We start from the raw sequence: 15640 nt of genomic DNA, 5'->3' as shown, positions 1-15640 counted from the left end.
GCCTGGGGAGGTGGTGGAAGCCTCATCCTTGGAGGTCTTTAAGGCCAGGCTGCATGTAGCTCTGAGCAACCTGTTCTAGTGTGAGGTGTTCCTGCCCATGGCAGGGGAGTTGGAATTGGGTGATCCTCGAGGTCCCTTTTAGCCCTGACAATTCTATGATTCTATGAAACAGTATACTAGAATGTAAAGATTACATCATAGGAGTTTATAGAAAACATTGTTATCTCTGACTGTACACAGTAGGAGGGACTTTGAAAGAGGAAATGAAAATGTACCTTGCTTTCATTTGTTCTTTTACCACATAAACCAAAAAGTGGTGATGGTGTCTATTCAGAAAAATAATACAGAGTGTTATGTATAGCTTTGTAGCAATTCTGGGAATGCTAAAGCCATGTCTACAGTTTTCAGTACAGGTATGTTTAACGCCTTGGGATAATATCCAGGTCAAATCTTTGCATTAGTTTTCACTTGACATACAGATTAAAGTGACAGAGCTACCTTCCAAGTCATATAAATATATCCCAAACCAAACTCGATTTAGGTTATCATGTTTGCATATGTAAGTTTTACTTTCTCTGTAGATTGCCTCAGATTATGTCCATGTAGTTGTATATGCCATCTGCTCTTGTTTACCAAGTACTGAAGTAATTTCGTTTAGCAGGCAGTCACCTCTCCTCTGCCAGCCATGCAGAAACTGAACCAGGGAGAGTAGAATAAACTCATGGGTGCATTTTGCTGCAGGATTCCCAGAGGCCTATTTCCATCAGAGAAGTGACTCTATCCCTTATGTTGCCTTTCGAGGAAATGGGAGGAGGAAATACACATTCAATTTTGTTGAATGAAAAAATACCACTCCAAGCTTTGTAACTGCGTTGGTCACCCTGCTGGAGGAAATGTGTGTAGTGCTGCGTGTTCTGTCAGTGGGAAAGACGAAAGACTGCAAAAATACACACAAGAGGGTCAAAAGTCCTGGGGGAAGAAAAAGTGTACAGAGAGAGTGTGGTACGCAGTGGAGAGGAAGGATGAATGAGCAAGAAGCAGTGTGAATACATTTAGGGGAAAATGAAGAAAAAAGGGAGATCTGATAACAACATAGGAAGTTGCAAGTAAAATGTAAAGAGTATAAACACGAAGGAAAAGAGTTCTGGCATACCTGGAAGCAAATCCTTGTGCTTTACAGAATCCTTACAAAAAACAACAGTGTAACGGAGAATTATCAATGGACCCTCAGGATTGGTCAGGGCATATAAGATTTTGTTAACCTTAAACCATCCAAAAATGTGCTGCCTGTCATGTGTGAGCAACGAATTTTCTTGAGAATCTGTTCCTATGGCAACACCTCTAAAGAATTATATATCTTGGGTATGTAAGTATAGCAAATTAAGTCTACATTTGTGTGTGCACAAATGATGGGCTTGCCTGAATATGCACACACACATATTGTGAGAGTATTCAGAGGGAGTGTTCAATGTGTGTTTTGGAGCCCAGGTTGGGGCCTTTTCTTATGCAGAAATAGATGCATACTCTTAAGTTTGTGAGAAAATAGATTTAAATTTCAATAATACCACAGACCCTGAAGCTGGAACACCTAAACCTGTAAATTAATTTAATAATCAACTGTATATTTTGAAAGGTTTGAAAACATACTTCTGAAGAGAATAAATATTGTATGTCTGGCAAACCTGAAATTCTGCCTGTTTGAAAGATTTACATTTAATTTGCATCTGTATGTATATGTATGTTACACCTTGAGTTACAAATGTGATAATCCAGTTTCAGCTTTGTGCTTTTCTACATCCTTGATTGCTTTACTAGAGAGCACACTCTTCTGTGATCATGCCTTGTAAACAATTTAATTGTGCTGTATTTCTAATTAATCTAATCAGGGTTCCCTCTCTCTCAATGGTATAGAAACCATTGCTTTTCACCTAGCTGAGAAAGTTCAGATGAGTATTTCAAAAGGTAATTAGTGACTGGGTGGTGGAGCTAGAATTCTAATTAAAGGTTTAGGTATTACTGACAAAGCAAAGTGTGTTTCACAATTGTTTCTCCAAATACTAGAGTGCAAAAGCAGCAAGTAAGAAAGTAATAAAATAAAACACACAGTAAACTTAGAGAGCAGAAAAAAAAAATATACTAATTCTCTTCTTGCACATATTAGTAGTAAATGTAATGGTGGCATGCAGAAATGGTGATAGTGTGCTGCAGCCATCTCATATTTGAATTCACTTGAATACAGTGCAGCTGTAGTTCCACATCTTTTTCCAGCTCTCTCAAAAAGCTCATGAATGCTTTCATGGAAGTATAGCAGCTGCCCAGAACAGTCTGGCTCTAGGAAGTCTCAGTTTTACCATATGAAACAGATGTTTTTCAGCAGCTGTATAAAAAAAAATGCTTTATTTTCCTACAGGTAAATGTAGTAGGGGAATTAATTGTTAATGTGCCTTCTAGGTGATCTTACAGCACAGATTTGGATGCTTTAAGTGTTCCTTACCTCATACAGTACTTTGAAATATGCTCTGTGTTACATTTGTAGAAGAGAGGGATAAAATTACAGATGCACAGTAGGTACAAGTTTATTAAGGCTTTCTGCATCCACTCAGTGCTAAGTGTTCTGAGTGACAGCAGTCATGCTAATAGTGTGCCCAGGTGGCCAGGAGACCCAGTGGCATCCTGGCCTGTATCAGGAATGGTGTGGCCAGCAGGACAAGGGAGGTTATTCTTCTCCTGTACTAAGCACTGGTCAGGCCACACCTTGAGCCCTGTGTCCAGTTCTGGGCTCCTCAATTCAAGAGAGATGTTGAAGTACTGGAACATGTCCAGAGAAGGACAACGAAGCTGGTGAGAGGACTGGAACACAAACCGTATGAGGAGAGGTTGAGGGAGCTGGGAGTGTGCAGCCTGCAGAAGAGGATGCTCAGGGCAGACCTCATTGCTGCCTACAGCTACCTGAAGGGAGGCTGTAGCCAGGTGGGGGTTGGTCTCTTTTGCGAGGCAAGCAGCGACAGAACAAGGGGACACAGTCTCAAGTTGTGCCAGGAGAGGTACAGACTTGGTATTAGGAGGAAGTTGTTGGCAGAGAGAGTGATTGGCATTGGAATGGGCTGCCCAGGGAGGTGGTGGAGTTGCTCTTCCTGGAAGTGTTCAAGAAAAGACTGGATGGGGCACTCTAGTGCCATGGTCTAGTTGATTGGCTAGGGCTGGGTGCTAGGTTGGACTGGATGATCTTGGAGGTCTCTTCCAACCTGGTCGATTCTATGATTCTATGATCCTTGGTGGTGATGGGTTTTGTTAACTGTATATAGATCTAAATATTTATTTCATTCTATTTTATTATTTTTTTAGCTATTGCCAAAGAAGGAATGTGATTTAAAACATATCAGAAAAATGAAGGAGAAAAAAAGCAGAGAAGCTAACTGTTACGCTGGAAACTCTTCTCAAGGTAACTTACCAACATTTCTAAAATATATGTAACTGTCAACTATGCTATGAGATGCCCTCTCTAACAGCTTCTTTCCAAGGTGATGGAATATAATGAACTTACTTTTAGAATTGTACATCCAACAGATTTTTAGTTATTGGGGTTGGGTCACAAACGGAAATATTTGAGCAAGTACTGATTTTAAATATTAGCCTAGCTTTAAATACAGTTACTGAATTCTGCCTCTGCCTAGTGCCTTGTTTAAAAGAAAAACCATGTGGCTGGCAGATTTCATTGTGGTGTGATACAGAAAAAAACTGTATATGGGCATTATTCTGATGTTACTAGAATCTTTTTTGACATGATATTGTCCTGAGCAATCAGTCTGTAGGAAATTCTGTAAACCACCTCATATGAATAAATGTTGACAATTTTTTTAGTAATTCCAAGTCCAAGCGCATCATGAGCCTTATAACAATGATTAGAATACATGCAAAGCAATTTGTGCCACTCAATGTAAAGTTAAAGGGACCTACCAGACATTGTGAGTTACTAATGGCTGTTAGCTATTCTCTGTGGAATATGTCTTAGAGTATAAATGACTTTTAGTAAACATGTACTAGTGGCTCAGAAAAAATTGCTACAGGAGATGGCGTATTTTTACCCTACCAAATGAATCTGAACTCTGTCTCCTACTGCATAAAGTAAAAATGCATTCTTCCATTACAAAAGTTGTTAGAAATAAGTTATTCAGTCCTTTGAATAATTTACTCTACCAATACAGAATAAAAAAGGGTATCTATGTTGCTTCAGGTAATTCTCAAGGTGTAGCTGTATGTCTTCAGCCAACAGGTCCACAGAAATCTTTCTTGGTCCTGTGCTAAGGGAGTCCATCCAACTTTGGTAGAAAAAAGTAAAACAAAAAAGCATGGATAGTGCAGAACTAAGTATAACTTCTGGTTACCCACCAGCAGATTTCTAGGGCTGTTAACATTTCCATCTGCATACTTTCTTGAATGTAGCAACACCTGATTAATCAAAATAGACTAAGGCTCTAAACCACAGCATATTGCAGTGGAAACATCTTTGTGATGAATTTCCAGAGGCAGGTAAAATATGCAGCATTAACTGTGATACATTTTGTATTACTCTTTTCTTTTCTAGAAATCAGGTAATGAAAATATAAATGGTAACATATATAGCAGTAGCTGATCCAAAGCTGCAAAACCACATTTTTCATGCCAACTTTTAATGTGAATTTGCCCAAACCACTCAACTCTGCACCCTTCCCTCCCTTAATCCCACTGTATTTGATGATAATGCTACTTGAGTGTCTTATGACCGTAGATCAAAAGTGAACAAACTTCTTGTCTGATGAAGTAAAGGTGAGAGGGGTGTCTGTTGGCTCCAAAGGGAACAGGATTTTATCCAGTGTTTCTGTACTATTCTATAAATGCTAAATAGACATCAAAATCTGATTGTTTCCACATACTGTTTCCTACATGAAAACTTTGTAACCTGCATCATCTGTATCAATGTCTAGCTGCACTTAGTACCTTAGAACTTCGATTTAATGAAAAGCAGTTGCACAGATTCAGATCAGGTAGGTTATCTTCAAGTGTAAACCTTGTGTTGTGTTGCAGTTTTATCTTGCCAAAAGAAAATTCCATGAAGATCTTACTGAATTCTAGAGATGCATATTTAAGGGTTAGCAGATTGTTTCTGCAGGGAGTTTCCTGCATCAGATCAGCCCTGATGTGACAAGCATGTGTTGCTATGGCAATTGAGACAGTTGAATGGTTAACACGCTGCTTCGGTTATGTGACAAATATGAAACCTAAGATCTGTGGTTTTAATTTTTTAAAGCACGTTTCTGCTACAATTTTCCTTCAAAATTCAACATCCATGAACCATTTCTTTTTATTCCACTCTTGTCATTAGTTGCAAGTTCACTTTGGCAAGCTTCAAACTTGCCTACAGTGTGCTTGTAAATAAAACTACTGAATAATAAAAAAAAAAAGCACATTGTTTAACAGGATGAGAGTTTATTAATGTTCCTATTAAATACTCAAAGCTTACATCCTATTTCCTGAACAGTTTTAATACCTTTTTTTGTATAACTGATTGTAAAAGTTTGCTTTGCAATAATGAAGTTTGGTATTCAAGTTAAAGAAAGGCACGTTTGAAAGCTGTGTTGTCTGCTTGTATTCGAGTCTATATACAATGACCTGTCTATTTCACGTTGGCTTATTTGTCTTTCATTCTGTGCATGTCTTGATAAATAATTCTCAATGACAAAATATGACTTGAGTGTTTCATAGAGGAAAAAAAATTACCTTTCACATCATGTGAGAAATGTACTTTAGGGTTTTTTCACCCTGCCAGTGTTGTTAGACATGTCTAGAAAAGCAGCAAATTTTGGATTGCAGTCCTAAACAATATGTGTCTGCCAAAAGTTGATGTAAATGCTCTTTGAGCATCTTCTTTCTGTCCTTGAATATCTGTGTTAAGGAAGAAAATGGATGGCTTTTGATGTCTGAATATCACAATTCCTTTTACTTCCAATAGTCTACTGCGAATAAACTTCATTTCAGTGGAAAACATTGCTTCATAGGCACTTCAGCAAGATATATTTGCTTGATTCTGTGCAAAGAATCTTGACTCTGTAGTCTCAGAAATTCATGCTCCATTGTTTGCTCTGAAAAGGAGGTTAAATGTGTTGCTATTCTTTTTCCTATTTTGTTGCTGTTCTTTTTTGGTTTTGTGACTACTCATTGCACAAATGCTACAGAATTCTTTCTTTGTCCATGTATGAATCCCACCACACACCTGCTTCCTCGGGGTATCTTTGTGCAATAAGCACCCACAAAGAAAACATCTGCCTCTACAACTACTGCTCATGCCCCACTTAAAAAGATGTGCCTTGAAAGGCCCAAAAGGTTCTAAGCAGGTTTTCAGTTCTGGCCAGAGCTGCATTTCTGTCTGCCTCACTTTGTGTCATAAATCTTTGACAGGCAGTTAAAGATCAATCTTCCAGATGTGTTTTCAGTGATTACTATGTAAACCATCAAGAGCAAATGTGCCATAATGATACTAATTACCGTGACTTCGCTACCAGCACTGATGTGGGACAACTGAAGTTTTTAAACAGGAATTTCTTACTCCAAGAGTGTATTACTGAAAAAAAATACTGTGCTTAAATGTGGAACTCAGTGGCAAGTTCTACAGATTTTTACATTGCCGTAGTGTAAAGCATATCATATACACTGGTTTTGCTTTCTAGCAAAAGTGATTTTGATTTGAGCTTGCACCTAATATACACAGTGACTAGAGACAAGCATTACTCACTTCCCAAGATTAATTATACCACACAATTACTATAGAAACTAATGGATTTCTGCATTTCCTTTAGAGCATACTTTCAACAATTTTACTGCAGAAATAATATATTCCTATATCTCAAAGGTCTCTACCACAGTGCATGACTCAAACTGTTGTGGTGTCTGTGTGACAGTTAAAAATTCATTTAATACTTTATTAAAAAAAAATAAGAGTTTGTGGTTTTTTTTATTCACATTTTATGCTTTCCACATTTACTGATCTGGAAATTTCTGTGGCCTTGAAAACAAAAGAAAATTTTCCTCCTCCCTATGTGAAATGTTCATAAATATTTTTTGGCTCAGAATTTTCCAGTAATCTTGCAATATTTCAAAGAAGCAAGCAAGCAGACATTCCGTAAAGTATTTGCTTAATACGCAGTTAACTGCATGGTATAGAGAATTGACATCTCCCAGATGCCAAATTTCTTTCAGCAACCCTACTTAATTAATTGAAAATCAATTTCTTCACTTACCTAGTATTTGGAAAGTAATTCTGCTACTTAGGAATACAAATTTTCTGAAGGCGAGCCCAGTCTGAAGTCTATTTTATGGGAGGTTTTGAATTTGGGACTGAGTTCAAAGAGATCTAGGTGTTCTCAGATGCTGTACTGACCATTTTTAACTTTTGGAGCTTTGTTAGGGGAAGCAGGTTGTAATTTCTTTCCTAACAAATTGTCTTTTTAATCTTAAAATGAAAGACAGAATCTGACTTTCAATCAATCTTCATCATATGTTTACTTCTAGAGTCAGAACATTAAGAATTTAATGAATTTGCTTTCTCTGCAGCAAAAGTGGTAAGTGTGTGTGCTTGATGAGCACATTCACTGTAACTGAAAAAAAAACCAATATGTAGCTTTCCTGGTTTAATTTACAATTGCAGAGGATAATAGTAGCACCTAACTATGGAAGATAATCTGTAAAGCAAAGTAGCATGCATCAATCTTTGTAAACACATCTTGTCTGTATATCCAACTTGTCTTAATCAGTGCCTTGTCTATGTCAGATCATCTTCTAGCTGACAGATGCACCAGGAAAAATGAGTCACCCTGTAAAGGAATACCTTAGTTTCCATGGAACTACTCTAGTCTCTTTGGACACAATTGCAGGTTAGAGCTGTACAATAGGTAGAAAAGAAGCACTGAAATAAATGGAGAGCAGAAAAGCTCTGTAAAAAGATTTTGAAGAAGACAGGCATTAAACTGTAAAGAGTATTTAGCACTAGGTGCTTCAAAAGTAAATAATTCTAGAAGAATCAACTTATTGGTAGATCACATTAGGTAAAACAATATTTCTTCTTAACCACTCTGGATTTTAATTGTGAAGAATTAGAGACATTGCATATTATTAGCAACATAGAAGTGAATTGTCAGGAATTTCTCAGTCATTCTTTTCTGGTTTGTAGTTTTGTGTTTAGTTGCTGTTATATTGTCCTCCATTATTTCTGAGGTAGCCATCAAATATAGGGTAAGAAAGTTTTCTTCAGCTCATAAGCTCATGTACCTGGTTCTGACAATGGAAGAATAGGAGTAGAAGAACTTTGTCTAGTTTCCTCCTGGGCTAAGTGCCTCAGTCAGTGGCTTTTCTTGTAAAGGTGTCACTTTCCCCCAGAATCCCAACTAGCCAAAAATACTGTTATGCTCACCAGCAACACAAATGAAGGACAGCTTGATTTAAACCACAACAGCAAAAAAACCCACAACAACAAAACCTTCTTTCCTTTAGCAGAGAATTATAGTGGAATATGAAAAGTAGCTTTGCAGATTTCAATTCTTGGTGGTCAGTGATCTCTGTCTAAATTCAGTTGTGTCTGACTGGACGTTCCAATCAATTGACTGCTTCAACCAGCATACATGCACCCAACTGTATTTGAACTAATTGAGTCTGCCCAGTAAATCTAATTATAAATAGAAACAATATCATCAAGGGTTCATTAGGAGGGTAATTACTAGTTTTAGAGGCATTTATAATTAAATCCTGCCATTCTAGAACTGCAGTTAGAAGCCACAAGCTATTTTTAAAATGTCATCTAATAAGTCTTTGGAATAAATTTCATTTTTTTCAGGCAGGAGTTTTGCAGATTGACAGAAACACAATCCAGTAGCATATTACAAGACTGGCTTTCTTGTATACATGGCCTATTATTTCAGTGCAAACCCAACTCAGAGAGTAGAACTGACAGTAAAGCTGATGAAACTTTTAAGTGTAGTAAGCTCAGATTTGAATTTCATGTAAGAAGAGAAAAGGTAAACACACAAAATTGCTTAAAAATGCAGTCAGAGGATTCCAACACTGTTTACACTTGTTGGGAAAGCTTTTTAACCAATAATGACTTCACTTGCAAACTCCTAAACAGGTCTAACACCTGAATAAACTAAGAAGAAAAGTTGAATTTCTTGTCTTGTCAACTGAAAGAATTGAAAACTTCTATTACAATATGTACTATCTATCTGGCATCTAAATTAGAGTAGAAATTCATATGAATATCAGTTAGCTGGAACAATAGGGCAGAAATTAGGAAAGATTATAAAGTTGTCCCTGGTTTCCTAGGAGAAAAGTGTGATTTCTAAAACTCTGCACTGTGCTCTTGTCCTTATGCATAGGAAAAACTCTCTGGTAAAATCCAATCCTCAAAACTCACCCTTGCTATAGTGCTCATTTCAACCTTCTTCTTCACAGAGTTCCAACTCCTGTTTTAAACACAAGAAAACCATGTTCATTTCTCCACCTTTTAATTCTCTTTTCTGCATCAGCTCATCTCAGTTTTGCTGGGCTTTAAAATCTATAGTCTCTTCATGCTCTTGGTCATCTCTTCTGCTTTGTGTGATCTGCATCACAAGAGTGCATGTTGCTCTACCATAAAATGTAAATGTCTCTATGAATCCTGCAGTTGAAAGCTGCAAGCTAGGTTTGGAACTTGCTTTGGGACAGGGTTCATCATATTTCAGTAAAATTTTCCTTGTTAAATTTAAAGAGAGGAGGAAGTGGGAGTAAAGACAGGTTTACATTAAGAATGTAGCTCTTCTATTCAGCCTTCAAATAACCCTGTGAGGTAAGAGTGCTTAAGAGGCAAAAACTGGAACAAGTCATTAAATACATAAATAAAGAGCATAGAGAATTTTTCAAGTGATTCAGTACCTTCTTCTGTTCTGAAGTTTGCCTACCCACTCCTACATACCACCGCCTGTGGTGCAGGACATTTTAATACAATGTGGGAGGTTAGCATACAAATTCCTGCTGAATACATTTGTGCAGAGCTTCCCACACACCTTTTGAAATAGGGTCCCTTATTTAGAAAAGTTAATGAGTATTATAGCTACGTCCTAAACTACAAGTGCAGTGGGTTGAAAATTACCTGTTAGATCCATTTTGAAGTACTTGGCATTTCATAGTTCTAGCTTCATTGCTGAGACAAGTTAGTGCACCAGCTCTGAGTAGTCAGTAACATGGAGAAAGGTGGTGCTGTGCTGAAGCCTGGAGAGCTAGATGCTGCGTCTTGAAGCAAGCATCTTCAAAGAATGCTGTCCAATAAAGGTAAAGGTGCTCCAATATTGACTCAGTGCTTGCACTGATGTCACACACAGAGCTTAGGAGAAGAGTCATTTCTCTGCCACTACTTCATAACAGTAATAAAGGTGTCATAAGAAAACACCAAAGTAGTAATTAACAGTTTATCAGTAAAAGTGACAAGCCTCGTAGCACTCACTGACATACATGCTCTTGACTGCCTCAGTCAGCTTTGTGTTTCACAGCAAGCTAACATTCTACTCTGTTTGGTGAAGGCAGCCAAAGCTTTCCAGTCGCTTTTGGTGTCATAGGTTCCTGGTTTGCAACTTGGAGCTGTTACAGTAAGACAGAGTGCAAGTTCAGGTCTGAACACTACAGCTGTTATTATTTATTACAGCTTGACTAATTTCAGCAGATGAAATATAGCCATTTCCTGTTTCCTACCTGCTGCTTCTCTGCAAAAAAAAACCCAAAACCAACAAACATTTTTTCATTGACCTGCTTGTACATTTCTGAGAAGTCAGACCATACCTTCCACTAATGAGTGAAACCAGACAAATCAATTTAATTTTGTAATTTACTAATTAAAGTACAGGAAATAGAAACAAACAAGAAATGGTAACAAATTATATTGTTTTGACTATTTATCTGAAACATTCAGAAAGAGAAATCCACCAGAACATATTTAGCAGTTACAAAAAATCCTTCTGAAAGGAGTAAGTGTACAGTACCTTACTCTGTTACATTAATGGAGTTCACTTCTTAAAGCCCTGATTCTAAATACTTGTTCCCAAGAATTGCCCCACCTAAGTCTAAGGTGGTTTTTTTAAGCAGATCAAGACTTTGATCCCAAATTTTGGCTGCTCTATTGTACAGGTATGTGGAGGATTTAAAACCTTAAGAAGTAATAAAAAAAACCCCATGTCTAGCTGAAGAGCTGGATACCTGACAGAGACTGGGGGTGGAGAATGACAACCCTGGTACTTTGTCCTGTGCACCTCACTGGTTTGAGCTTTTGGAACAACAAACTTCATGCTACTGTTTTGTCAGATGTGGGCACGCATCTGGCAGGTGTCTTCGTTGTGTCTTTGTTAACGTTGGAAAAGCAGAATCATTCTGTGGACTAATGAAATCTGGGATTGTTCTTAGAAACAGATTGGCTAAAATTACCTCTAACTTCTGCTGTGGATCAAACTGTTTCCTCACCTAAAACAGCATGGGTTGCAATCCTGAAACATAAGATTTTTTTTTCATAATTAAATCCTTATAGATTGGTAATAAACAGTTGATAGAACTGATCTAAACTGAGAGATTAGAGAAACTAGTCTGTACTCTTAAGGTGTTTTGCCCAATTTTTTTATGTCTTACGTTTTAAGTGAGTATCAACTCCTTATTTAGGAGTCTGAAACCGAATCATAGAGTGCATCAGGTTGGAAGGGACCCTCAAAGGTTGCCTTAGCAAACACCATCTGCTGTGAGCACAGACATCTCCGACTAGATTAGGTTGCTCAGGACCCCATGAAGTTTGACATTGTTCAGAGCTGTAGGCTAGAGACTACAGCTAGGCACATTAGCCACCCCGAGTACTACAGGTCACTGATGGGTGGAAGTCACAAACGGTTCAGGGCTTTCTATTAAAATTACTTGGAACTAGATGGAGATAGCAAACATTGTCTCATTAACTTTCTCCTTTTGGACATGTAAATCCAAATCTAGACTCTGAGCTGCTTCTCACAAGAAACATGTTTTTGAGACAGATGATCTACACATTTTATGTGCAAATACTTGACAACTTCAGGATTCTCAGACAGCTGCAGTCTATGGTTCAGCAATCCAACATCCATCTCTGCTGGCCAGGGCTGTCTAATTGAGAGACCAGGGAGCTTTAAACTGGCACTTGATAAACAGATTCTGGTGAAGGATAGTCAAACACGAGTAACTGCAGTCCAGCCAGCTATTTTTGGTTTTTTCCTCATCTTCCTCAGAGTCAGATTCTTTCCCTCTGCTTTGATGAACTATTTCTTAGAAGTAAATATCAATACATAAGAGCCTGATAAACATCATTATATTAGCTCAGCCTCCCACTTCTGCTGCCTTTCTGACATTTCATTTTGTTTTTGTGATTTCCTGACACCTTTAAGATCTGATGTAAATTCTGTTTTTGCATAAGCATCCCTGTTAAGAAAACATAGGCTTCTTAAAGTTCATTTGCTATTATTGAAGCATTTGGTCTCTCTCCACAAACAAACTGTGCATAATATTTGATCGTTATCGGTTTGCTTCTACGTAGAAGTTTTATATGCAATGTTTGGCTTTGGGAAATTTTTTTAAACTTAAGGTGCTGAAATGCTTCTAACTAGTTAAGCAGAGAGAAAAAGCTTGGGCACAGTGAACAAGAGTCAGGTGGGAAGGGCCTGAGGCAAAAGCTTATATTCCTTCCTTTATCATTTTGCCTCCACTAAAACATCTTTAGAACATGAAATTGTTTACTGATGTGTTAAAGATCCTTCTAAATACCTGGGCTATGCAAAGCAGGGATGACCAATCCATGTTGTGGGACCCATAGGTACATGTTTTGCTTTGGGCCATGAAAGCATGTATGCCCTTGACACATGGATTGGTAGGGACCCCTTATTACTGCCCCCTGGCGGCCTTGTCTCTCAGATTTGTTTTCAGATTCCATCGTCATCATTAATCTGAACGATTAAGATGTTAGTGAGATTTCCTATATTTTCTTGTGCCTTTTTTAATACAGGTACAAAGAACCTGCTAGCACAGTAAAGGTAGCAGCAGTATTCCTGGTTTCTCTAAATCAAAATACTTAAATCTATACACTAATCCTTCTTCAACAACCTGAAACACAGCAGAGTTTCAGAATAATAGTAGTGATGAAAATACTCAGGCTGTAGGCACACTGAATTTACCATCTGGCTTGATGATTCTGTGGATGCTTACACTTCACTCACATAAGGTGACATTTTTAGTTACACATGCAGCTGCAGCTAGGCAAATAATTCTACCTTCCCAAAAAAGGTTACTGGCCATGGATCAGTGGTTACAAGCAAAGTGAAAACTTTGTGGTACAAGAGTTGTCCTCTGGTCAGCAGAGCAGTAGGAGAACAGACCCAGCAGCATTTCAGGGGCTTCTTTACAAATATATTATGTGTTTTGTGCATCACAGTGCTGTACACTGAGCATAGTTATACACCTGCTTGCTGTAGTTGTTAGAACATGGCCAAATGACAGATTACCCACCTGTGAAATTCAGCAGTGTAGAGACATGCTGCATAGTTGGTGCACAACCACGGTGCTTAATGCTCAGACTTCTGACAGCAGTATGTAATTTAGGCTTCAATCTGAGAATGTAGAAGGGAGTGGATTATAATCCATGCCTCAAATTCTTTTATGCAGAGTTTGCATTAGGACAAAGGTCTTGCTTATTAAGTCTGGTAGAAGAATCTTTGCCTCAAAAGGCAAAATCTGCATGGGAACTATTGGCTTGAGGGCAGGAAACGGTTTGTGGATATCAGGTTTAGATCTTCATTTCCCTGTAATCCTGGATTTCATGGTTAAATTAATGCAGCTGCCATTCATCATTACCAGGAAACCCTCTGTAACTTACATACTACTGCCCCCTGCTGCATTTTTAATAGAGATTGTAAAAGCATTTGTACCATCACCTGAAACCAGACAGGTCACAATTCTTGTCGGGTTTATGACATGCCCCCAGCTCACCTGCACAGCAAAGCTATAAAACAAAAAATATGTGAAGTTTTGGGCAAGAAAACATCAGGGTGTCTGAACTAGGAGAACAAAACTCCTCAAACAAGTAGTTGTACAGTTGCATATACTACGTCTTCCATCTTTTATCTCCCAGCTGCATAAAAATATGGCATCGTCGTCACTGTAGAATTAACTGCAATGAGTTCTAGGTGCTCAAATACAAGTTGGAAAAAAGTCAAAACCTACAGGAGATATGAAACACAACTAATATTGACATCTTCAGATTATTCTAGATTTATAAATCTCTAATCTACTGCCTAATGAAGATGTCTTCATACTATGTACAGGAGATCAAAGTATGCACAAACATTTCTTCCCTAAGAACTGAAGTTGCATTACTGAATTTGGCACACATCAAGGACATGTCATGGATTAAATGACTTCTGAACAAACTGGGTGTTAAAACATCACTTTTTGGCAAACTGCACGAAGAGGATTGTTTCAGTACAGGAAAGATATTTTTGCAGGGCACGAGGCATTGCAGACTTAATTTAACTTTTCCAATACTCACAAAGCATTCTGCGTACTGCTACCTCACTCCTGCAGAATGGGCAGATGGAAGTAGTGTCATTTTTATCATTAAAAATCATTGGATGAAGGACAGGTAAATAGTTTTCATGGATGGGATCGTGCTGGGGAATATTTTTCTTCCCCCTTCTTCACTGCCGAGACACCATTCAGCATTTGCTGAGATAGTCCTCCCTCTAGCGAGTGTTGTGAGAATAGCACCATGAAGCCACAGCTCCCATGCGACAGTTCGGTTTGCCTTTATGGCTGTTTTCCAGAAGGGAAAATAACACTGATTTTCAAGTTTTAACCCAAGCAGCAACACATTCAAGCAGGAAAGCTATGTTTTCAGATACTGTTGCAAATATTTGAGTTCCAAGTGTTTCAGGTATTTTCTATTTATGTTCTTAATCTACTGAAGTGATTCCATTTTCACATTTCATTAGAGGCATAACATTGTATCATCCATCTTATTTTAGCATACTGTCACTTTCCCACTTGTTCTTGGATTTTCTAGGCTCATATTGCATTCTTCTTCACCTGCAGAATGCTGCTATAAGAATTAAACATTGTGCTTCACCCACACTTTTTGATCTGAACAATCATGAAGTGAGTCTTCAAACAAAGCTAGAGCTTGAAGAAAGCCAAATCAAGCAAACTAGAAAGTCAATGTGATTTCTCAAACCTGTAATCCTATCATTAAAGGATGTAAAATGGCACAGCAAAACAGCATCAGGCACTATGCAGCTGTAATTAGTATTAAGGGAGCATTCTGGCCTTACAAAGGACACCCATCCTTCACGTGGCTTGGCACTACTCTAGGCAGGTCTCATTATCATTCTGTTCCTCCTCCCTGTGCTCTTTGCCTTCCCAGCTTCTTCCAAGAATTGGCATAGTGCTTTAGTGCAGGACTTGCCCATTTCAACAGAGAGCTGGAAGGCCACATTCCCCTTTCTCCTACCATCATATGAGGTCAGTGAACCTTGAGGAAGGCATGGACAACTGTATTGGGACAAGAGGTTAGATTAACAGGGATCTAGGGCAG

The sequence above is a fragment of the Pogoniulus pusillus genome, chromosome 20 (assembly GCF_015220805.1).
Source record: "Pogoniulus pusillus isolate bPogPus1 chromosome 20, bPogPus1.pri, whole genome shotgun sequence".
Classification (NCBI taxonomy): Eukaryota; Metazoa; Chordata; class Aves; order Piciformes; family Lybiidae; genus Pogoniulus; species Pogoniulus pusillus.
Note: the sequence above shows the minus strand (reverse complement) of the source record.